Below are 26,996 nucleotides of genomic sequence, written 5' to 3'. Positions count from 1 at the left end.
CATGAGAAAGAAACACGTTACATGTACATAAGCTTTACTGTTAAAATTGCAAAAAACTAATTTCTCTCACTGAGAAAGAAGCTTTTCAGCATCTGTGGCCTTTTTTCTCTTCATTTGCACTAAACACAGCATTAGTGTTCTTAGAAGTTCTAAACAAGTGATTCCGTCCATTGAAGCTCTAAGATGACTTGCTCTGCAAAAAAACTATGTCATGAAAATCTGTCTTCTGCTTTGCAAATAACATTTAATTTCATGAGAAATAAATATCTTTCATATCCTTAAACTTTACTGTTAAAATTGCAAAAAACAAATTTCTCTCACTGAGAAAGAAGCTTTTCAGCATCTGTGGCCTTTTTTTCTCTTCATTTGCGAAGTTGCACAAAACACAGTATTAGTGTTCTTAGAAGGTCTAAACAAGTGATTCTGTCAATTGAAGCTCAAACATCACTTATGCTGCAAAAAAACTCTAACTCATGAAAATCTGGCTTCTGCATTGCAAATACCATTTCATTTCATGAGAAAGAAAGTAACATGTTACATGTACTTATGCTTTACTGTTAAAATTGCAAAAAACAAATTTCTCTCACTGAGAAAGAAGCTTTACAGCATCTTTGGCCTTTTTTTCTCTTCATTTGCGAAGTTGCACAAAATACAGCATTAGTGTTCTTAGAAGGTCTAAACAAGTGATTCTGTCAATTGAAGCTCAAACATCACTTGCGCTGCAAAAAAACTCTAACTCATGAAAATCTGGCTTCTGCATTGCAAATAACATTTCATTTCATGAGAAAGAAATGAAACATATACTTATGCTTTACTGTTAAAATTGCAAAAAACAAATTTCTCTCACTGAGAAAGAAGCTTTTCAGCATCTTTGGCCTTTTTTCTCTTCATTTGCACTAAACACAGCATGAGTGTTCTTAGAAGGTCTAAACAAGTGATTCTGTCAATTGAAGCTCAAACATCACTTGCTCTGCAAAAAACTCTAACTCATGAAAATCTGTATTCTGCATTGCAAATAACATTTCATTTCATGAGAACGAAACATCTCTCGTGTACTTAAGCTTTGCTGTTAAAATTGTAAAAAACAACTTTCTCTCACTGAGAAAGAAGCTTTTCAGCATCTGTGGCCTTTTTTTCTTCATTTGCACTAAACCCAGCATTAGTGTTCTTAGAAGCTCTGAACAAGTGATTCTGTCCATTGAAGCTCAAACATGACTTGCTCTGCAAAAACACTCTAACTCATGAAAATCTGGCTTCTGCATTGCAAATAACATTTCATTTCATGAGAAAGAAAGAAACGTTACATGTACTTATGCTTTACTGTTAAAATTGCAAAAAACTAATTTCTCTCACTGAGAAAGAAGCTTTTCAACATCTGTGGCCTTTTTTTCTCTTCATTTGCACTAAACACAGCATTAGTGTTCTTAGAAGCTCTGAAGAAGTGATTCTGTCCATTGAAGCTCTAACATGACTTGCTCTGCCAAAAATCTCTAACTCATGAAAATCTGTATTCTGCATTGCAAATAACATTTCATTTCATGAGAAAGAAAGTAACATGTTACATGTACTTATGCTTTACTGTTAAAATTGCAAAAAACAAATTTCTCTCACTGAGAAAGAAGCTTTTCAGCATCTGTGGCCTTTTTTCTCTTCATTTGCACTAAACACAGCATGAGTGTTCTTAGAAGGTCTAAACAAGTGATTCTGTCAATTGAAGCATAAACATCACTTGCTCTGCAAAAAACTCTAACTCATGAAAATCTGTATTCTGCATTGCAAATAACATTTCATTTCATGAGAACGAAACATCTCTCGTGTACTTAAGGTTTGCTGTTAAAATTGTAAAAAACAACTTTCTCTCACTGAGAAAGAAGCATTTCAGCATCTGTGGCCTTTTTTTCTTCATTTGCACTAAACCCAGCAAAAGTGTTCTTAGAAGCTCTGAACAAGTGATTCTGTCCATTGAAGCTCAAACATCACTTGCTCTGCAAAAAACTCTAACTCATGAAAATCTGTATTCTGCATTGCAAATAACATTTCATTTCATGAGAAAGAAACATGTTACATGTACTTAAGCTTTACTGTTAAAATTGCAAAAAACAAATTTCTCTCACTGAGAAAGAAGCTTTTCAGCATCTATGGCCTTTTTTTCTCTTCATTTGCGAAGTTGCACAAAACACAGCATTAGTGTTCTTAGAAGGTCTAAACAAGTGATTCTGTCCATTGAAGCTCTAACATGACTTGCTCTGCCAAAAATCTCTAACTCATGAAAATCTGGCTTCTGCATTGCAAATAACATTTCATTTCATGAGAAAGAAAGAAACATGTTACATGTACTTATGCTTTACTGTTCAAATTGCAAAAAACAAATTTCTCTCACTGAGAAAGAAGCTTTTCAGCATCTGTGGCCTTTTTTTCTCTTCATTTGCACTAAACACAGCATTAGTGTTCTTAGAAGTTCTAAACAAGTGATTCCGTCCATTGAAGCTCTAAGATGAATTGCTCTGCAAAAAAACTATAACTCATGAAAATCTGTCTTCTGCTTTGCAAATAACATTTAATTTCATGAGAAATAAATATCTTTCATATCCTTAAACTTTACTGTTAAAATTGCAAAAAACAAATTTCTCTCACTGAGAAAGAAGCTTTTCAGCATCTGTGGCCTTTTTTTCTCTTAATTTGCGAAGTTGCACAAAACACAGCATTAGTGTTCTTAGAAGGTCTAAACAAGTGATTCTGTCAATTGAAGCTCAAACATCACTTGCGCTGCAAAAAAACTCTAACTCATGAAAATCTGGCTTCTGCATTGCAAATAACATTTCATTTCATGAGAAAGAAAGTAACATGTTACATGTACTTATGCTTTACTGTTAAAATTGCAAAAAACAAATTTCTCTCACTGAGAAAGAAGCTTTTCAGCATCTATGGCCTTTTTTCTCTTCATTTGCACTAAACACAGCATGAGTGTTCTTAGAAGGTCTAAACAAGTGATTCTGTCAATTGAAGCTCAAACATCACTTGCTCTGCAAAAAACTCTAACTCATGAAAATCTGTATTCTGCATTGCAAATAACATTTCATTTCATGAGAACGAAACATCTCTCGTGTACTTAAGGTTTGCTGTTAAAATTTTAAAAAACAACTTTCTCTCACTGAGAAAGAAGCTTTTCAGCATCTGTGGCCTTTTTTCTTCATTTGCACTAAACCCAGCAAAAGTGTTCTTAGAAGCTCTGAACAAGTGATTCTGTCCATTGAAGCTCAAACATGACTTGCTCTGCAAAAAAACTCTAACTCATGAAAATCTGGCTTCTGCATTGCAAAAAACATTTCATTTCATGAGAAAGAAACATGTTACATGTACATAAGCTTTACTGTTAAAATTGCAAAAAACTAATTTCTCTCACTGAGAAAGAAGCTTTTCAGCATCTGTGGCCTTTTTTTCTCTTCATTTGCACTAAACCCAGCATTAGTGTTCTTAGAAGCTCTGAACAAGTGATTCTGTCCATTGAAGCTCAAACATGACTTGCTCTGCAAAAGAACTCTAACTCATGAAAATCTGGCTTCTGCATTGCAAATAACATTTCATTTCATGGGAAAGAAAGAAACATGTTACATGTACTTATGCTTTACTGTTAAAATTGCAAAAAAATAATTTCTCTCACTGAGAAAGAAGCTTTTCAACATCTGTGGCCTTTTTTTCTCTTCATTTGCACTAAACACAGCATTAGTGTTCTTAGAAGCTCTGAAGAAGTGATTCTGTCCATTGAAGCTCTAACATGACTTGCTCTGCCAAAAATCTCTAACTCATGAAAATCTGTATTCTGCATTGCAAATAACATTTCATTTCATGAGAAAGAAAGTAACATGTTACATGTACTTATGCTTTACTGTTAAAATTGCAAAAAACAAATTTCTCTCACTGAGAAAGAAGCTTTTCAGCATCTGTGGCCTTTTTTCTCTTCATTTGCACTAAACACAGCATGAGTGTTCTTAGAAGGTCTAAACAAGTGATTCTGTCAATTGAAGCTCAAACATCACTTGCTCTGCAAAAAACTCTAACTCATGAAAATCTGTATTCTGCATTGCAAATAACATTTCATTTCATGAGAACGAAACATCTCTCGTGTACTTAAGGTTTGCTGTTAAAATTGTAAACAACAACTTTCTCTCACTGAGAAAGAAGCATTTCAGCATCTGTGGCCTTTTTTTCTTCATTTGCACTAAACCCAGCAAAAGTGTTCTTAGAAGCTCTGAACAAGTGATTCTGTCCATTGAAGCTCAAACATCACTTGCGCTGCAAAAAAACTCTAACTCATGAAAATCTGGCTTCTGCATTGCAAATAACATTTCATTTCATGAGAAAGAAATGAAACATGTACTTATGCTTTACTGTTAAAATTGCAAAAAACAAATTTCTCTCACTGAGAAAGAAGCTTTTCAGCATCTATGGCCTTTTTTCTCTTCATTTGCACTAAACACAGCATGAGTGTTCTTAGAAGGTCTAAACAAGTGATTCTGTCAATTGAAGCTCAAACATGACTTGCTCTGCAAAAAAACTCTAACTCATGAAAATCTGGCTTCTGCATTGCAAAAAACATTTCATTTCATGAGAAAGAAACATGTTACATGTACATAAGCTTTACTGTTAAAATTGCAAAAAACTAATTTCTCTCACTGAGAAAGAAGCTTTTCAGCATCTGTGGCCTTTTTTTCTCTTCATTTGCACTAAACACAGCAAAAGTGTTCTTAGAAGGTCTAAACAAGTGATTCTGTCCCTTGAAGCTCTAAGATGACTTGCTCTGCCAAAAATCTCTAACTCATGAAAATTTGTATTCTGCATTGCAAATAACATTTCATTTCATGATAACGAAACATCTCTCGTGTACTTAAGCTTTGCTGTTAAAATTGTAAAAAACAACTTTCTCTCACTGAGAAAGAAGCTTTTCAGCATCTGTGGCCTTTTTTTCTTCATTTGCACTAAACCCAGCATTAGTGTTCTTAGAAGCTCTGAACAAGTGATCCTGTCCATTGAAGCTCAAACATGACTTGCTCTGCAAAAAAACTCTAACTCATGAAAATCTGGCTTCTGCATTGCAAATAACATTTTATTTCATGAGAAAGAAAGAAACATGTTACATGTACTTATGCTTTACTGTTAAAATTGAAAAAAACAAATTTCTGTCACTGAGAAAGAAGCTTTTCAGCATCTGTGGCCTTTTTTTCTCTTAATTTGCTAAGTTGCTCAAAACACAGCATTAGTGTTCTTAGAAGCTCTGAAGAAGTGATTCTGTCCATTGAAGCTCTAACATGACTTGCTCTGCCAAAAATCTCTAACTCATGAAAATCTGTATTCTGCATTGCAAATAACATTTCATTTCATGAGAACGAAACATCTCTCGTGTACTTAAGCTTTGCTTTAAAATTGTAAAAAACAACTTTCTCTCACTGAGAAAGAAGCATTTCAGCATCTGTGGCCTTTTATACTTCATTTGCACTAAACCCAGTATTAGTGTTCTTAGAAGCTCTGAACAAGTGATTCTGTCCATTGAAGCTCTAAGATGACTTGCTCTGCAAAAAAACTCTAACTCATGAAAATCTGTCTTCTGCTTTGCAAATAACATTTCATTTCATGAGAAAGAAAGAAACATGTTACATGTACTTATGCTTTACTGTTCAAATTGCAAAAAACAAATTTCTCTCACTGAGAAAGAAGCTTTTCAGCATCTGTGGCCTTTTTTTCTCTTCATTTGCACTAAACACAGCATTAGTGTTCTTAGAAGGTCTAAACAAGTGATTCTGTCCATTGAAGCTCTAAGATGACTTGCTCTGCAAAAAAACTATAACTCATGAAAATCTGTCTTCTGCTTTGCAAATAACATTTAATTTCATGAGAAATAAATATCTTTCATATCCTTAAACTTTACTGTTAAAATTGCCAAAAAACAACTTTCTCTCACTGACAAAGAAGCTTTTCAGCATCTGTGGCCTTTTTTTCTCTTAATTTGCTAAGTTGCTCAAAACACAGCATTAGTGTTCTTAGAAGGTCTAAACAAGTGATTCTGTCAATTGAAGCTCAAACATCACTTGCGCTTCAAAAAAACTCTATCTCATGAAAATCTGGCTTCTGCATTGCAAATAACATTTCATTTCATGAGAACGAAACATCTCTTGTGTACTTAAGCGTTGCTGTTAAAATTGTAAAAAACAACTTTCTCTCACTGAGAAAGAAGCATTTCAGCATCTGTGGCCTTTTTTTCTTCATTTGCACTAAACCCAGCATTAGTGTTCTTAGAAGCTCTGAACAAGTGATTCTGTCCATTGAAGCTCAAACATGACTTGCTCTGCAAAAAAACTCTAACTCATGAAAATCTGGCTTCTGCATTGCAAAAAACATTTCATTTCATGAGAAAGAAACATGTTACATGTACTTAAGCTTTACTGTTAAAATTGCAAAAAACAAATTTCTCTCACTGAGAAAGAAGCTTTTCAGCAGCTGTGGCCCTTTTTTCTCTTCATTTGCATTAAACACAGCATTAGTGTTCTTAGAAGCTCTGAACAAGTGATTCTGTCCATTGAAGCTCAAACATGACTTGCTCTGCCAAAAACCTCTAACTCATGAAAATCTGGCTTCTGCATTGCAAAAAACATTTCATTTCATGAGAAATATCTTTCATATCCTTAAACTTTACTGTTAAAATAGCAAAAAACTAATTTCTCTCACTGAGAAAGAAGCTTTTCAGCATCTGTGGCCTTTTTTTCTCTTCATTTGCACTTAACACAGCATTAGTGTTCTTAGAAGTTCTGAACAAGTGATTCTGTCCATTGAAGCTCTAACATGACTTGCTCTGCCAAAAATCTCTAACTCATGAAAATCTGTATTCTGCATTGCAAATAACATTTCATTTCATGAGAACGAAACATCTCTCGTGTACTTAAGGTTTGCTGTTAAAATTGTAAAAAACAACTTTCTCTCACTGAGAAAGAAGCATTTCAGCATCTGTGGCCTTTTTTTCTTCATTTGCACTAAACCCAGCAAAAGTGTTCTTAGAAGCTCTGAACAAGTGATTCTGTCCATTGAAGCTCAAACATGACTTGCTCTGCAAAAAAACTCTAACTCATGAAAATCTGGCTTCTGCATTGCAAAAAACATTTAATTTCATGAGAAAGAAACACGTTACATGTACATAAGCTTTACTGTTAAAATTGCAAAAAACTAATTTCTCTCACTGAGAAAGAAGCTTTTCAGCATCTGTGGCCTTTTTTCTCTTCATTTGCACTAAACACAGCATTAGTGTTCTTAGAAGTTCTAAACAAGTGATTCCGTCCATTGAAGCTCTAAGATGACTTGCTCTGCAAAAAAACTATGTCATGAAAATCTGTCTTCTGCTTTGCAAATAACATTTAATTTCATGAGAAATAAATATCTTTCATATCCTTAAACTTTACTGTTAAAATTCAAAAAACAAATTTCTCTCACTGAGAAAGATGCTTTTCAGCATCTGTGGCCTTTTTTTCTCTTCATTTGCACAAAACACAGTATTAGTGTTCTTAGAAGGTCTAAACAAGTGATTCTGTCCATTGAAGCTCTAAGATGACTTGCTCTGCAAAAAAACTCTAACTCATGAAAATCTGTCTTCTGCTTTGCAAATAACATTTCATTTCATGAGAAAGAAACATGTTACATGTACTTATGCTTTACTGTTAAAATTGCAAAAAACAAATTTCTCTCACTGAGAAAGAAGCTTTTCAGCAGCTGTGGCCCTTTTTTCTCTTCATTTGCATTAAACACAGCATTAGTGTTCTTAGAAGCTCTGAACAAGTGATTCTGTCCATTGAAGCTCAAACATGACTTGCTCTGCCAAAAACCTCTAACTCATGAAAATCTGGCTTCTGCATTGCAAAAAACATTTCATTTCATGAGAAATATCTTTCATATCCTTAAACTTTACTGTTAAAATAGCAAAAAACTAATTTCTCTCACTGAGAAAGAAGCTTTTCAGCATCTGTGGCCTTTTTTTTCTCTTCATTTGCACTTAACACAGCATTAGTGTTCTTAGAAGTTCTGAACAAGTGATTCTGTCCATTGAAGCTCTAACATGACTTGCTCTGCCAAAAATCTCTAACTCATGAAAATCTGGCTTCTGCATTGCAAAAAACATTTAATTTCATGAGACAGAAACACGTTACATGTACATAAGCTTTACTGTTAAAATTGCAAAAAACTAATTTCTCTCACTGAGAAAGAAGCTTTTCAGCATCTGTGGCCTTTTTTCTCTTCATTTGCACTAAACACAGCATTAGTGTTCTTAGAAGTTCTAAACAAGTGATTCCGTCCATTGAAGCTCTAAGATGACTTGCTCTGCAAAAAAACTATGTCATGAAAATCTGTCTTCTGCTTTGCAAATAACATTTAATTTCATGAGAAATAAATATCTTTCATATCCTTAAACTTTACTGTTAAAATTGCAAAAAACAAATTTCTCTCACTGAGAAAGAAGCTTTTCAGCATCTGTGGCCTTTTTTTCTCTTCATTTGCGAAGTTGCACAAAATACAGCATTAGTGTTCTTAGAAGGTCTAAACAAGTGATTCTGTCAATTGAAGCTCAAACATCACTTGCGCTGCAAAAAAACTCTAACTCATGAAAATCTGGCTTCTGCATTGCAAATAACATTTCATTTCATGAGAAAGAAATGAAACACGTACTTATGCTTTACTGTTAAAATTGCAAAAAACAAATTTCTCTCACTGAGAAAGAAGCTTTTCAGCATCTGTGGCCTTTTTTCTCTTCATTTGCACTAAACACAGCATGAGTGTTCTTAGAAGGTCTAAACAAGTGATTCTGTCAATTGAAGCTCAAACATCACTTGCTCTGCAAAAAACTCTAACTCATGAAAATCTGTATTCTGCATTGCAAATAACATTTCATTTCATGAGAACGAAACATCTCTCGTGTACTTAAGCTTTGCTGTTAAAATTGTAAAAAACAACTTTCTCTCACTGAGAAAGAAGCTTTTCAGCATCTGTGGCCTTTTTTTCTTCATTTGCACTAAACCCAGCATTAGTGTTCTTAGAAGCTCTGAACAAGTGATTCTGTCCATTGAAGCTCAAACATGACTTGCTCTGCAAAAACACTCTAACTCATGAAAATCTGGCTTCTGCATTGCAAATAACATTTCATTTCATGAGAAAGAAAGAAACGTTACATGTACTTATGCTTTACTGTTAAAATTGCAAAAAACTAATTTCTCTCACTGAGAAAGAAGCTTTTCAACATCTGTGGCCTTTTTTTCTCTTCATTTGCACTAAACACAGCATTAGTGTTCTTAGAAGCTCTGAAGAAGTGATTCTGTCCATTGAAGCTCTAACATGACTTGCTCTGCCAAAAATCTCTAACTCATGAAAATCTGTATTCTGCATTGCAAATAACATTTCATTTCATGAGAAAGAAAGTAACATGTTACATGTACTTATGCTTTACTGTTAAAATTGCAAATAACAAATTTCTCTCACTGAGAAAGAAGCTTTTCAGCATCTGTGGCCTTTTTTCTCTTCATTTGCACTAAACACAGCATGAGTGTTCTTAGAAGGTCTAAACAAGTGATTCTGTCAATTGAAGCATAAACATCACTTGCTCTGCAAAAAACTCTAACTCATGAAAATCTGTATTCTGCATTGCAAATAACATTTCATTTCATGAGAACGAAACATCTCTCGTGTACTTAAGGTTTGCTGTTAAAATTGTAAAAAACAACTTTCTCTCACTGAGAAAGAAGCATTTCAGCATCTGTGGCCTTTTTTTCTTCATTTGCACTAAACCCAGCAAAAGTGTTCTTAGAAGCTCTGAACAAGTGATTCTGTCCATTGAAGCTCAAACATCACTTGCTCTGCAAAAAACTCTAACTCATGAAAATCTGTATTCTGCATTGCAAATAACATTTCATTTCATGAGAAAGAAACATGTTACATGTACTTAAGCTTTACTGTTAAAATTGCAAAAAACAAATTTCTCTCACTGAGAAAGAAGCTTTTCAGCATCTATGGCCTTTTTTTCTCTTCATTTGCGAAGTTGCACAAAACACAGCATTAGTTTTCTTAGAAGGTCTAAACAAGTGATTCTGTCCATTGAAGCTCTAACATGACTTGCTCTGCCAAAAATCTCTAACTCATGAAAATCTGGCTTCTGCATTGCAAATAACATTTCATTTCATGAGAAAGAAAGAAACATGTTACATGTACTTATGCTTTACTGTTCAAATTGCAAAAAACAAATTTCTCTCACTGAGAAAGAAGCTTTTCAGCATCTGTGGCCTTTTTTTCTCTTCATTTGCACTAAACACAGCATTAGTGTTCTTAGAAGTTCTAAACAAGTGATTCCGTCCATTGAAGCTCTAAGATGAATTGCTCTGCAAAAAAACTATAACTCATGAAAATCTGTCTTCTGCTTTGCAAATAACATTTAATTTCATGAGAAATAAATATCTTTCATATCCTTAAACTTTACTGTTAAAATTGCAAAAAACAAATTTCTCTCACTGAGAAAGAAGCTTTTCAGCATCTGTGGCCTTTTTTTCTCTTAATTTGCGAAGTTGCACAAAACACAGCATTAGTGTTCTTAGAAGGTCTAAACAAGTGATTCTGTCAATTGAAGCTCAAACATCACTTGCGCTGCAAAAAAACTCTAACTCATGAAAATCTGGCTTCTGCATTGCAAATAACATTTCATTTCATGAGAAAGAAAGTAACATGTTACATGTACTTATGCTTTACTGTTAAAATTGCAAAAAACAAATTTCTCTCACTGAGAAAGAAGCTTTTCAGCATCTATGGCCTTTTTTCTCTTCATTTGCACTAAACACAGCATGAGTGTTCTTAGAAGGTCTAAACAAGTGATTCTGTCAATTGAAGCTCAAACATCACTTGCTCTGCAAAAAACTCTAACTCATGAAAATCTGTATTCTGCATTGCAAATAACATTTCATTTCATGAGAACGAAACATCTCTCGTGTACTTAAGGTTTGCTGTTAAAATTTTAAAAAACAACTTTCTCTCACTGAGAAAGAAGCTTTTCAGCATCTGTGGCCTTTTTTCTTCATTTGCACTAAACCCAGCAAAAGTGTTCTTAGAAGCTCTGAACAAGTGATTCTGTCCATTGAAGCTCAAACATGACTTGCTCTGCAAAAAAACTCTAACTCATGAAAATCTGGCTTCTGCATTGCAAAAAACATTTCATTTCATGAGAAAGAAACATGTTACATGTACATAAGCTTTACTGTTAAAATTGCAAAAAACTAATTTCTCTCACTGAGAAAGAAGCTTTTCAGCATCTGTGGCCTTTTTTTCTCTTCATTTGCACTAAACCCAGCATTAGTGTTCTTAGAAGCTCTGAACAAGTGATTCTGTCCATTGAAGCTCAAACATGACTTGCTCTGCAAAAGAACTCTAACTCATGAAAATCTGGCTTCTGCATTGCAAATAACATTTCATTTCATGGGAAAGAAAGAAACATGTTACATGTACTTATGCTTTACTGTTAAAATTGCAAAAAAATAATTTCTCTCACTGAGAAAGAAGCTTTTCAACATCTGTGGCCTTTTTTTCTCTTCATTTGCACTAAACACAGCATTAGTGTTCTTAGAAGCTCTGAAGAAGTGATTCTGTCCATTGAAGCTCTAACATGACTTGCTCTGCCAAAAATCTCTAACTCATGAAAATCTGTATTCTGCATTGCAAATAACATTTCATTTCATGAGAAAGAAAGTAACATGTTACATGTACTTATGCTTTACTGTTAAAATTGCAAAAAACAAATTTCTCTCACTGAGAAAGAAGCTTTTCAGCATCTGTGGCCTTTTTTCTCTTCATTTGCACTAAACACAGCATGAGTGTTCTTAGAAGGTCTAAACAAGTGATTCTGTCAATTGAAGCTCAAACATCACTTGCTCTGCAAAAAACTCTAACTCATGAAAATCTGTATTCTGCATTGCAAATAACATTTCATTTCATGAGAACGAAACATCTCTCGTGTACTTAAGGTTTGCTGTTAAAATTGTAAACAACAACTTTCTCTCACTGAGAAAGAAGCATTTCAGCATCTGTGGCCTTTTTTTCTTCATTTGCACTAAACCCAGCAAAAGTGTTCTTAGAAGCTCTGAACAAGTGATTCTGTCCATTGAAGCTCAAACATCACTTGCGCTGCAAAAAAACTCTAACTCATGAAAATCTGGCTTCTGCATTGCAAATAACATTTCATTTCATGAGAAAGAAATGAAACATGTACTTATGCTTTACTGTTAAAATTGCAAAAAACAAATTTCTCTCACTGAGAAAGAAGCTTTTCAGCATCTATGGCCTTTTTTCTCTTCATTTGCACTAAACACAGCATGAGTGTTCTTAGAAGGTCTAAACAAGTGATTCTGTCAATTGAAGCTCAAACATGACTTGCTCTGCAAAAAAACTCTAACTCATGAAAATCTGGCTTCTGCATTGCAAAAAACATTTCATTTCATGAGAAAGAAACATGTTACATGTACATAAGCTTTACTGTTAAAATTGCAAAAAACTAATTTCTCTCACTGAGAAAGAAGCTTTTCAGCATCTGTGGCCTTTTTTTCTCTTCATTTGCACTAAACACAGCAAAAGTGTTCTTAGAAGGTCTAAACAAGTGATTCTGTCCCTTGAAGCTCTAAGATGACTTGCTCTGCCAAAAATCTCTAACTCATGAAAATTTGTATTCTGCATTGCAAATAACATTTCATTTCATGATAACGAAACATCTCTCGTGTACTTAAGCTTTGCTGTTAAAATTGTAAAAAACAACTTTCTCTCACTGAGAAAGAAGCTTTTCAGCATCTGTGGCCTTTTTTTCTTCATTTGCACTAAACCCAGCATTAGTGTTCTTAGAAGCTCTGAACAAGTGATCCTGTCCATTGAAGCTCAAACATGACTTGCTCTGCAAAAAAACTCTAACTCATGAAAATCTGGCTTCTGCATTGCAAATAACATTTTATTTCATGAGAAAGAAAGAAACATGTTACATGTACTTATGCTTTACTGTTAAAATTGAAAAAAACAAATTTCTGTCACTGAGAAAGAAGCTTTTCAGCATCTGTGGCCTTTTTTTCTCTTAATTTGCTAAGTTGCTCAAAACACAGCATTAGTGTTCTTAGAAGCTCTGAAGAAGTGATTCTGTCCATTGAAGCTCTAACATGACTTGCTCTGCCAAAAATCTCTAACTCATGAAAATCTGTATTCTGCATTGCAAATAACATTTCATTTCATGAGAACGAAACATCTCTCGTGTACTTAAGCTTTGCTTTAAAATTGTAAAAAACAACTTTCTCTCACTGAGAAAGAAGCATTTCAGCATCTGTGGCCTTTTATACTTCATTTGCACTAAACCCAGTATTAGTGTTCTTAGAAGCTCTGAACAAGTGATTCTGTCCATTGAAGCTCTAAGATGACTTGCTCTGCAAAAAAACTCTAACTCATGAAAATCTGTCTTCTGCTTTGCAAATAACATTTCATTTCATGAGAAAGAAAGAAACATGTTACATGTACTTATGCTTTACTGTTCAAATTGCAAAAAACAAATTTCTCTCACTGAGAAAGAAGCTTTTCAGCATCTGTGGCCTTTTTTTCTCTTCATTTGCACTAAACACAGCATTAGTGTTCTTAGAAGGTCTAAACAAGTGATTCTGTCCATTGAAGCTCTAAGATGACTTGCTCTGCAAAAAAACTATAACTCATGAAAATCTGTCTTCTGCTTTGCAAATAACATTTAATTTCATGAGAAATAAATATCTTTCATATCCTTAAACTTTACTGTTAAAATTGCCAAAAAACAACTTTCTCTCACTGACAAAGAAGCTTTTCAGCATCTGTGGCCTTTTTTTCTCTTAATTTGCTAAGTTGCTCAAAACACAGCATTAGTGTTCTTAGAAGGTCTAAACAAGTGATTCTGTCAATTGAAGCTCAAACATCACTTGCGCTTCAAAAAAACTCTATCTCATGAAAATCTGGCTTCTGCATTGCAAATAACATTTCATTTCATGAGAACGAAACATCTCTTGTGTACTTAAGCGTTGCTGTTAAAATTGTAAAAAACAACTTTCTCTCACTGAGAAAGAAGCATTTCAGCATCTGTGGCCTTTTTTTCTTCATTTGCACTAAACCCAGCATTAGTGTTCTTAGAAGCTCTGAACAAGTGATTCTGTCCATTGAAGCTCAAACATGACTTGCTCTGCAAAAAAACTCTAACTCATGAAAATCTGGCTTCTGCATTGCAAAAAACATTTCATTTCATGAGAAAGAAACATGTTACATGTACTTAAGCTTTACTGTTAAAATTGCAAAAAACAAATTTCTCTCACTGAGAAAGAAGCTTTTCAGCAGCTGTGGCCCTTTTTTCTCTTCATTTGCATTAAACACAGCATTAGTGTTCTTAGAAGCTCTGAACAAGTGATTCTGTCCATTGAAGCTCAAACATGACTTGCTCTGCCAAAAACCTCTAACTCATGAAAATCTGGCTTCTGCATTGCAAAAAACATTTCATTTCATGAGAAATATCTTTCATATCCTTAAACTTTACTGTTAAAATAGCAAAAAACTAATTTCTCTCACTGAGAAAGAAGCTTTTCAGCATCTGTGGCCTTTTTTTCTCTTCATTTGCACTTAACACAGCATTAGTGTTCTTAGAAGTTCTGAACAAGTGATTCTGTCCATTGAAGCTCTAACATGACTTGCTCTGCCAAAAATCTCTAACTCATGAAAATCTGTATTCTGCATTGCAAATAACATTTCATTTCATGAGAACGAAACATCTCTCGTGTACTTAAGGTTTGCTGTTAAAATTGTAAAAAACAACTTTCTCTCACTGAGAAAGAAGCATTTCAGCATCTGTGGCCTTTTTTTCTTCATTTGCACTAAACCCAGCAAAAGTGTTCTTAGAAGCTCTGAACAAGTGATTCTGTCCATTGAAGCTCAAACATGACTTGCTCTGCAAAAAAACTCTAACTCATGAAAATCTGGCTTCTGCATTGCAAAAAACATTTAATTTCATGAGAAAGAAACACGTTACATGTACATAAGCTTTACTGTTAAAATTGCAAAAAACTAATTTCTCTCACTGAGAAAGAAGCTTTTCAGCATCTGTGGCCTTTTTTCTCTTCATTTGCACTAAACACAGCATTAGTGTTCTTAGAAGTTCTAAACAAGTGATTCCGTCCATTGAAGCTCTAAGATGACTTGCTCTGCAAAAAAACTATGTCATGAAAATCTGTCTTCTGCTTTGCAAATAACATTTAATTTCATGAGAAATAAATATCTTTCATATCCTTAAACTTTACTGTTAAAATTCAAAAAACAAATTTCTCTCACTGAGAAAGATGCTTTTCAGCATCTGTGGCCTTTTTTTCTCTTCATTTGCACAAAACACAGTATTAGTGTTCTTAGAAGGTCTAAACAAGTGATTCTGTCCATTGAAGCTCTAAGATGACTTGCTCTGCAAAAAAACTCTAACTCATGAAAATCTGTCTTCTGCTTTGCAAATAACATTTCATTTCATGAGAAAGAAACATGTTACATGTACTTATGCTTTACTGTTAAAATTGCAAAAAACAAATTTCTCTCACTGAGAAAGAAGCTTTTCAGCAGCTGTGGCCCTTTTTTCTCTTCATTTGCATTAAACACAGCATTAGTGTTCTTAGAAGCTCTGAACAAGTGATTCTGTCCATTGAAGCTCAAACATGACTTGCTCTGCCAAAAACCTCTAACTCATGAAAATCTGGCTTCTGCATTGCAAAAAACATTTCATTTCATGAGAAATATCTTTCATATCCTTAAACTTTACTGTTAAAATAGCAAAAAACTAATTTCTCTCACTGAGAAAGAAGCTTTTCAGCATCTGTGGCCTTTTTTTTCTCTTCATTTGCACTTAACACAGCATTAGTGTTCTTAGAAGTTCTGAACAAGTGATTCTGTCCATTGAAGCTCTAACATGACTTGCTCTGCCAAAAATCTCTAACTCATGAAAATCTGGCTTCTGCATTGCAAAAAACATTTAATTTCATGAGACAGAAACACGTTACATGTACATAAGCTTTACTGTTAAAATTGCAAAAAACTAATTTCTCTCACTGAGAAAGAAGCTTTTCAGCATCTGTGGCCTTTTTTCTCTTCATTTGCACTAAACACAGCATTAGTGTTCTTAGAAGTTCTAAACAAGTGATTCCGTCCATTGAAGCTCTAAGATGACTTGCTCTGCAAAAAAACTATGTCATGAAAATCTGTCTTCTGCTTTGCAAATAACATTTAATTTCATGAGAAATAAATATCTTTCATATCCTTAAACTTTACTGTTAAAATTGCAAAAAACAAATTTCTCTCACTGAGAAAGAAGCTTTTCAGCATCTGTGGCCTTTTTTTCTCTTCATTTGCGAAGTTGCACAAAACACAGTATTAGTGTTCTTAGAAGGTCTAAACAAGTGATTCTGTCAATTGAAGCTCAAACATCACTTATGCTGCAAAAAAACTCTAACTCATGAAAATCTGGCTTCTGCATTGCAAATACCATTTCATTTCATGAGAAAGAAAGTAATATGTTACATGTACTTATGCTTTACTGTTAAAATTGCAAAAAACAAATTTCTCTCACTGAGAAAGAAGCTTTACAGCATCTTTGGCCTTTTTTTCTCTTCATTTGCGAAGTTGCACAAAATACAGCATTAGTGTTCTTAGAAGGTCTAAACAAGTGATTCTGTCAATTGAAGCTCAAACATCACTTGCGCTGCAAAAAAACTCTAACTCATGAAAATCTGGCTTCTGCATTGCAAATAACATTTCATTTCATGAGAAAGAAATGAAACACGTACTTATGCTTTACTGTTAAAATTGCAAAAAACAAATTTCTCTCACTGAGAAAGAAGCTTTTCAGCATCTGTGGCCTTTTTTCTCTTCATTTGCACTAAACACAGCATGAGTGTTCTTAGAAGGTCTAAACAAGTGATTCTGTCAATTGAAGCTCAAACATCACTTGCTCTGCAAAAAACTCTAACTCATGAAAATCTGTATTCTGCATTGCAAATAACATTTCATTTCATGAGAACGAAACATCTCTCGTGTACTTAAGCTTTGCTGTTAAAATTGTAAAAAACAACTTTCTCTCACTGAGAAAGAAGCTTTTCAGCATCTGTGGCCTTTTTTTCTTCATTTGCACTAAACCCAGCATTAGTGTTCTTAGAAGCTCTGAACAAGTGATTCTGTCCATTGAAGCTCAAACATGACTTGCTCTGCAAAAACACTCTAACTCATGAAAATCTGGCTTCTGCATTGCAAATAACATTTCATTTCATGAGAAAGAAAGAAACGTTACATGTACTTATGCTTTACTGTTAAAATTGCAAAAAACTAATTTCTCTCACTGAGAAAGAAGCTTTTCAACATCTGTGGCCTTTTTTTCTCTTCATTTGCACTAAACACAGCATTAGTGTTCTTAGAAGCTCTGAAGAAGTGATTCTGTCCATTGAAGCTCTAACATGACTTGCTCTGCCAAAAATCTCTAACTCATGAAAATCTGTATTCTGCATTGCAAATAACATTTCATTTCATGAGAAAGAAAGTAACATGTTACATGTACTTATGCTTTACTGTTAAAATTGCAAAAAACAAATTTCTCTCACTGAGAAAGAAGCTTTTCAGCATCTGTGGCCTTTTTTCTCTTCATTTGCACTAAACACAGCATGAGTGTTCTTAGAAGGTCTAAACAAGTGATTCTGTCAATTGAAGCATAAACATCACTTGCTCTGCAAAAAACTCTAACTCATGAAAATCTGTATTCTGCATTGCAAATAACATTTCATTTCATGAGAACGAAACATCTCTCGTGTACTTAAGGTTTGCTGTTAAAATTGTAAAAAACAACTTTCTCTCACTGAGAAAGAAGCATTTCAGCATCTGTGGCCTTTTTTTCTTCATTTGCACTAAACCCAGCAAAAGTGTTCTTAGAAGCTCTGAACAAGTGATTCTGTCCATTGAAGCTCAAACATCACTTGCTCTGCAAAAAACTCTAACTCATGAAAATCTGTATTCTGCATTGCAAATAACATTTCATTTCATGAGAAAGAAACATGTTACATGTACTTAAGCTTTACTGTTAAAATTGCAAAAAACAAATTTCTCTCACTGAGAAAGAAGCTTTTCAGCATCTATGGCCTTTTTTTCTCTTCATTTGCGAAGTTGCACAAAACACAGCATTAGTTTTCTTAGAAGGTCTAAACAAGTGATTCTGTCCATTGAAGCTCTAACATGACTTGCTCTGCCAAAAATCTCTAACTCATGAAAATCTGGCTTCTGCATTGCAAATAACATTTCATTTCATGAGAAAGAAAGAAACATGTTACATGTACTTATGCTTTACTGTTCAAATTGCAAAAAACAAATTTCTCTCACTGAGAAAGAAGCTTTTCAGCATCTGTGGCCTTTTTTTCTCTTCATTTGCACTAAACACAGCATTAGTGTTCTTAGAAGTTCTAAACAAGTGATTCCGTCCATTGAAGCTCTAAGATGAATTGCTCTGCAAAAAAACTATAACTCATGAAAATCTGTCTTCTGCTTTGCAAATAACATTTAATTTCATGAGAAATAAATATCTTTCATATCCTTAAACTTTACTGTTAAAATTGCAAAAAACAAATTTCTCTCACTGAGAAAGAAGCTTTTCAGCATCTGTGGCCTTTTTTTCTCTTAATTTGCGAAGTTGCACAAAACACAGCATTAGTGTTCTTAGAAGGTCTAAACAAGTGATTCTGTCAATTGAAGCTCAAACATCACTTGCGCTGCAAAAAAACTCTAACTCATGAAAATCTGGCTTCTGCATTGCAAATAACATTTCATTTCATGAGAAAGAAAGTAACATGTTACATGTACTTATGCTTTACTGTTAAAATTGCAAAAAACAAATTTCTCTCACTGAGAAAGAAGCTTTTCAGCATCTGTGGCCTTTTTTTCTCTTCATTTGCGAAGTTGCACAAAATACAGCATTAGTGTTCTTAGAAGGTCTAAACAAGTGATTCTGTCAATTGAAGCTCAAACATCACTTGCGCTGCAAAAAAACTCTAACTCATGAAAATCTGGCTTCTGCATTGCAAATAACATTTCATTTCATGAGAAAGAAATGAAACATGTACTTATGCTTTACTGTTAAAATTGCAAAAAACAAATTTCTCTCACTGAGAAAGAAGCTTTTCAGCATCTATGGCCTTTTTTCTCTTCATTTGCACTAAACACAGCATGAGTGTTCTTAGAAGGTCTAAACAAGTGATTCTGTCAATTGAAGCTCAAACATCACTTGCTCTGCAAAAAACTCTAACTCATGAAAATCTGTATTCTGCATTGCAAATAACATTTCATTTCATGAGAACGAAACATCTCTCGTGTACTTAAGGTTTGCTGTTAAAATTTTAAAAAACAACTTTCTCTCACTGAGAAAGAAGCTTTTCAGCATCTGTGGCCTTTTTTCTTCATTTGCACTAAACCCAGCAAAAGTGTTCTTAGAAGCTCTGAACAAGTGATTCTGTCCATTGAAGCTCAAACATGACTTGCTCTGCAAAAAAACTCTAACTCATGAAAATCTGGCTTCTGCATTGCAAAAAACATTTCATTTCATGAGAAAGAAACATGTTACATGTACATAAGCTTTACTGTTAAAATTGCAAAAAACTAATTTCTCTCACTGAGAAAGAAGCTTTTCAGCATCTGTGGCCTTTTTTTCTCTTCATTTGCACTAAACCCAGCATTAGTGTTCTTAGAAGCTCTGAACAAGTGATTCTGTCCATTGAAGCTCAAACATGACTTGCTCTGCAAAAGAACTCTAACTCATGAAAATCTGGCTTCTGCATTGCAAATAACATTTCATTTCATGGGAAAGAAAGAAACATGTTACATGTACTTATGCTTTACTGTTAAAATTGCAAAAAAATAATTTCTCTCACTGAGAAAGAAGCTTTTCAACATCTGTGGCCTTTTTTTCTCTTCATTTGCACTAAACACAGCATTAGTGTTCTTAGAAGCTCTGAAGAAGTGATTCTGTCCATTGAAGCTCTAACATGACTTGCTCTGCCAAAAATCTCTAACTCATGAAAATCTGTATTCTGCATTGCAAATAACATTTCATTTCATGAGAAAGAAAGTAACATGTTACATGTACTTATGCTTTACTGTTAAAATTGCAAAAAACAAATTTCTCTCACTGAGAAAGAAGCTTTTCAGCATCTGTGGCCTTTTTTCTCTTCATTTGCACTAAACACAGCATGAGTGTTCTTAGAAGGTCTAAACAAGTGATTCTGTCAATTGAAGCTCAAACATCACTTGCTCTGCAAAAAACTCTAACTCATGAAAATCTGTATTCTGCATTGCAAATAACATTTCATTTCATGAGAACGAAACATCTCTCGTGTACTTAAGGTTTGCTGTTAAAATTGTAAACAACAACTTTCTCTCACTGAGAAAGAAGCATTTCAGCATCTGTGGCCTTTTTTTCTTCATTTGCACTAAACCCAGCAAAAGTGTTCTTAGAAGCTCTGAACAAGTGATTCTGTCCATTGAAGCTCAAACATCACTTGCGCTGCAAAAAAACTCTAACTCATGAAAATCTGGCTTCTGCATTGCAAATAACATTTCATTTCATGAGAAAGAAATGAAACATGTACTTATGCTTTACTGTTAAAATTGCAAAAAACTAATTTCTCTCACTGAGAAAGAAGCTTTTCAGCATCTATGGCCTTTTTTCTCTTCATTTGCACTAAACACAGCATGAGTGTTCTTAGAAGGTCTAAACAAGTGATTCTGTCAATTGAAGCTCAAACATGACTTGCTCTGCAAAAAAACTCTAACTCATGAAAATCTGGCTTCTGCATTGCAAAAAACATTTCATTTCATGAGAAAGAAACATGTTACATGTACATAAGCTTTACTGTTAAAATTGCAAAAAACTAATTTCTCTCACTGAGAAAGAAGCTTTTCAGCATCTGTGGCCTTTTTTTCTCTTCATTTGCACTAAACACAGCAAAAGTGTTCTTAGAAGGTCTAAACAAGTGATTCTGTCCCTTGAAGCTCTAAGATGACTTGCTCTGCCAAAAATCTCTAACTCATGAAAATTTGTATTCTGCATTGCAAATAACATTTCATTTCATGATAACGAAACATCTCTCGTGTACTTAAGCTTTGCTGTTAAAATTGTAAAAAACAACTTTCTCTCACTGAGAAAGAAGCTTTTCAGCATCTGTGGCCTTTTTTTCTTCATTTGCACTAAACCCAGCATTAGTGTTCTTAGAAGCTCTGAACAAGTGATCCTGTCCATTGAAGCTCAAACATGACTTGCTCTGCAAAAAAACTCTAACTCATGAAAATCTGGCTTCTGCATTGCAAATAACATTTTATTTCATGAGAAAGAAAGAAACATGTTACATGTACTTATGCTTTACTGTTAAAATTGAAAAAAACAAATTTCTGTCACTGAGAAAGAAGCTTTTCAGCATCTGTGGCCTTTTTTTCTCTTAATTTGCTAAGTTGCTCAAAACACAGCATTAGTGTTCTTAGAAGCTCTGAAGAAGTGATTCTGTCCATTGAAGCTCTAACATGACTTGCTCTGCCAAAAATCTCTAACTCATGAAAATCTGTATTCTGCATTGCAAATAACATTTCATTTCATGAGAACGAAACATCTCTCGTGTACTTAAGCTTTGCTTTAAAATTGTAAAAAACAACTTTCTCTCACTGAGAAAGAAGCATTTCAGCATCTGTGGCCTTTTATACTTCATTTGCACTAAACCCAGTATTAGTGTTCTTAGAAGCTCTGAACAAGTGATTCTGTCCATTGAAGCTCTAAGATGACTTGCTCTGCAAAAAAACTCTAACTCATGAAAATCTGTCTTCTGCTTTGCAAATAACATTTCATTTCATGAGAAAGAAAGAAACATGTTACATGTACTTATGCTTTACTGTTCAAATTGCAAAAAACAAATTTCTCTCACTGAGAAAGAAGCTTTTCAGCATCTGTGGCCTTTTTTTCTCTTCATTTGCACTAAACACAGCATTAGTGTTCTTAGAAGGTCTAAACAAGTGATTCTGTCCATTGAAGCTCTAAGATGACTTGCTCTGCAAAAAAACTATAACTCATGAAAATCTGTCTTCTGCTTTGCAAATAACATTTAATTTCATGAGAAATAAATATCTTTCATATCCTTAAACTTTACTGTTAAAATTGCCAAAAAACAACTTTCTCTCACTGACAAAGAAGCTTTTCAGCATCTGTGGCCTTTTTTTCTCTTAATTTGCTAAGTTGCTCAAAACACAGCATTAGTGTTCTTAGAAGGTCTAAACAAGTGATTCTGTCAATTGAAGCTCAAACATCACTTGCGCTTCAAAAAAACTCTATCTCATGAAAATCTGGCTTCTGCATTGCAAATAACATTTCATTTCATGAGAACGAAACATCTCTTGTGTACTTAAGCGTTGCTGTTAAAATTGTAAAAAACAACTTTCTCTCACTGAGAAAGAAGCATTTCAGCATCTGTGGCCTTTTTTTCTTCATTTGCACTAAACCCAGCATTAGTGTTCTTAGAAGCTCTGAACAAGTGATTCTGTCCATTGAAGCTCAAACATGACTTGCTCTGCAAAAAAACTCTAACTCATGAAAATCTGGCTTCTGCATTGCAAAAAACATTTCATTTCATGAGAAAGAAACATGTTACATGTACTTAAGCTTTACTGTTAAAATTGCAAAAAACAAATTTCTCTCACTGAGAAAGAAGCTTTTCAGCAGCTGTGGCCCTTTTTTCTCTTCATTTGCATTAAACACAGCATTAGTGTTCTTAGAAGCTCTGAACAAGTGATTCTGTCCATTGAAGCTCAAACATGACTTGCTCTGCCAAAAACCTCTAACTCATGAAAATCTGGCTTCTGCATTGCAAAAAACATTTCATTTCATGAGAAATATCTTTCATATCCTTAAACTTTACTGTTAAAATAGCAAAAAACTAATTTCTCTCACTGAGAAAGAAGCTTTTCAGCATCTGTGGCCTTTTTTTCTCTTCATTTGCACTTAACACAGCATTAGTGTTCTTAGAAGTTCTGAACAAGTGATTCTGTCCATTGAAGCTCTAACATGACTTGCTCTGCCAAAAATCTCTAACTCATGAAAATCTGTATTCTGCATTGCAAATAACATTTCATTTCATGAGAACGAAACATCTCTCGTGTACTTAAGGTTTGCTGTTAAAATTGTAAAAAACAACTTTCTCTCACTGAGAAAGAAGCATTTCAGCATCTGTGGCCTTTTTTTCTTCATTTGCACTAAACCCAGCAAAAGTGTTCTTAGAAGCTCTGAACAAGTGATTCTGTCCATTGAAGCTCAAACATGACTTGCTCTGCAAAAAAACTCTAACTCATGAAAATCTGGCTTCTGCATTGCAAAAAACATTTAATTTCATGAGAAAGAAACACGTTACATGTACATAAGCTTTACTGTTAAAATTGCAAAAAACTAATTTCTCTCACTGAGAAAGAAGCTTTTCAGCATCTGTGGCCTTTTTTCTCTTCATTTGCACTAAACACAGCATTAGTGTTCTTAGAAGTTCTAAACAAGTGATTCCGTCCATTGAAGCTCTAAGATGACTTGCTCTGCAAAAAAACTATGTCATGAAAATCTGTCTTCTGCTTTGCAAATAACATTTAATTTCATGAGAAATAAATATCTTTCATATCCTTAAACTTTACTGTTAAAATTCAAAAAACAAATTTCTCTCACTGAGAAAGATGCTTTTCAGCATCTGTGGCCTTTTTTTCTCTTCATTTGCACAAAACACAGTATTAGTGTTCTTAGAAGGTCTAAACAAGTGATTCTGTCCATTGAAGCTCTAAGATGACTTGCTCTGCAAAAAAACTCTAACTCATGAAAATCTGTCTTCTGCTTTGCAAATAACATTTCATTTCATGAGAAAGAAACATGTTACATGTACTTATGCTTTACTGTTAAAATTGCAAAAAACAAATTTCTCTCACTGAGAAAGAAGCTTTTCAGCAGCTGTGGCCCTTTTTTCTCTTCATTTGCATTAAACACAGCATTAGTGTTCTTAGAAGCTCTGAACAAGTGATTCTGTCCATTGAAGCTCAAACATGACTTGCTCTGCCAAAAACCTCTAACTCATGAAAATCTGGCTTCTGCATTGCAAAAAACATTTCATTTCATGAGAAATATCTTTCATATCCTTAAACTTTACTGTTAAAATAGCAAAAAACTAATTTCTCTCACTGAGAAAGAAGCTTTTCAGCATCTGTGGCCTTTTTTTTCTCTTCATTTGCACTTAACACAGCATTAGTGTTCTTAGAAGTTCTGAACAAGTGATTCTGTCCATTGAAGCTCTAACATGACTTGCTCTGCCAAAAATCTCTAACTCATGAAAATCTGGCTTCTGCATTGCAAAAAACATTTAATTTCATGAGACAGAAACACGTTACATGTACATAAGCTTTACTGTTAAAATTGCAAAAAACTAATTTCTCTCACTGAGAAAGAAGCTTTTCAGCATCTGTGGCCTTTTTTCTCTTCATTTGCACTAAACACAGCATTAGTGTTCTTAGAAGTTCTAAACAAGTGATTCCGTCCATTGAAGCTCTAAGATGACTTGCTCTGCAAAAAAACTATGTCATGAAAATCTGTCTTCTGCTTTGCAAATAACATTTAATTTCATGAGAAATAAATATCTTTCATATCCTTAAACTTTACTGTTAAAATTGCAAAAAACAAATTTCTCTCACTGAGAAAGAAGCTTTTCAGCATCTGTGGCCTTTTTTTCTCTTCATTTGCGAAGTTGCACAAAACACAGTATTAGTGTTCTTAGAAGGTCTAAACAAGTGATTCTGTCAATTGAAGCTCAAACATCACTTATGCTGCAAAAAAACTCTAACTCATGAAAATCTGGCTTCTGCATTGCAAATACCATTTCATTTCATGAGAAAGAAAGTAATATGTTACATGTACTTATGCTTTACTGTTAAAATTGCAAAAAACAAATTTCTCTCACTGAGAAAGAAGCTTTTCAGCAGCTGTGGCCCTTTTTTCTCTTCATTTGCATTAAACACAGCATTAGTGTTCTTAGAAGCTCTGAACAAGTGATTCTGTCCATTGAAGCTCAAACATGACTTGCTCTGCCAAAAACCTCTAACTCATGAAAATCTGGCTTCTGCATTGCAAAAAACATTTCATTTCATGAGAAATATCTTTCATATCCTTAAACTTTACTGTTAAAATAGCAAAAAACTAATTTCTCTCACTGAGAAAGAAGCTTTTCAGCATCTGTGGCCTTTTTTTCTCTTCATTTGCACTTAACACAGCATTAGTGTTCTTAGAAGTTCTGAACAAGTGATTCTGTCCATTGAAGCTCTAACATGACTTGCTCTGCCAAAAATCTCTAACTCATGAAAATCTGTATTCTGCATTGCAAATAACATTTCATTTCATGAGAACGAAACATCTCTCGTGTACTTAAGGTTTGCTGTTAAAATTGTAAAAAACAACTTTCTCTCACTGAGAAAGAAGCATTTCAGCATCTGTGGCCTTTTTTTCTTCATTTGCACTAAACCCAGCAAAAGTGTTCTTAGAAGCTCTGAACAAGTGATTCTGTCCATTGAAGCTCAAACATGACTTGCTCTGCAAAAAAACTCTAACTCATGAAAATCTGGCTTCTGCATTGCAAAAAACATTTAATTTCATGAGAAAGAAACACGTTACATGTACATAAGCTTTACTGTTAAAATTGCAAAAAACTAATTTCTCTCACTGAGAAAGAAGCTTTTCAGCATCTGTGGCCTTTTTTCTCTTCATTTGCACTAAACACAGCATTAGTGTTCTTAGAAGTTCTAAACAAGTGATTCCGTCCATTGAAGCTCTAAGATGACTTGCTCTGCAAAAAAACTATGTCATGAAAATCTGTCTTCTGCTTTGCAAATAACATTTAATTTCATGAGAAATAAATATCTTTCATATCCTTAAACTTTACTGTTAAAATTCAAAAAACAAATTTCTCTCACTGAGAAAGATGCTTTTCAGCATCTGTGGCCTTTTTTTCTCTTCATTTGCACAAAACACAGTATTAGTGTTCTTAGAAGGTCTAAACAAGTGATTCTGTCCATTGAAGCTCTAAGATGACTTGCTCTGCAAAAAAACTCTAACTCATGAAAATCTGTCTTCTGCTTTGCAAATAACATTTCATTTCATGAGAAAGAAACATGTTACATGTACTTATGCTTTACTGTTAAAATTGCAAAAAACAAATTTCTCTCACTGAGAAAGAAGCTTTTCAGCAGCTGTGGCCCTTTTTTCTCTTCATTTGCATTAAACACAGCATTAGTGTTCTTAGAAGCTCTGAACAAGTGATTCTGTCCATTGAAGCTCAAACATGACTTGCTCTGCCAAAAACCTCTAACTCATGAAAATCTGGCTTCTGCATTGCAAAAAACATTTCATTTCATGAGAAATATCTTTCATATCCTTAAACTTTACTGTTAAAATAGCAAAAAACTAATTTCTCTCACTGAGAAAGAAGCTTTTCAGCATCTGTGGCCTTTTTTTTCTCTTCATTTGCACTTAACACAGCATTAGTGTTCTTAGAAGTTCTGAACAAGTGATTCTGTCCATTGAAGCTCTAACATGACTTGCTCTGCCAAAAATCTCTAACTCATGAAAATCTGGCTTCTGCATTGCAAAAAACATTTAATTTCATGAGACAGAAACACGTTACATGTACATAAGCTTTACTGTTAAAATTGCAAAAAACTAATTTCTCTCACTGAGAAAGAAGCTTTTCAGCATCTGTGGCCTTTTTTCTCTTCATTTGCACTAAACACAGCATTAGTGTTCTTAGAAGTTCTAAACAAGTGATTCCGTCCATTGAAGCTCTAAGATGACTTGCTCTGCAAAAAAACTATGTCATGAAAATCTGTCT

Source organism: Barbus barbus (assembly GCF_936440315.1).
Source record: "Barbus barbus genome assembly, chromosome: 50".
NCBI lineage: Eukaryota > Metazoa > Chordata > Actinopteri > Cypriniformes > Cyprinidae > Barbus > Barbus barbus.
Note: the sequence above shows the minus strand (reverse complement) of the source record.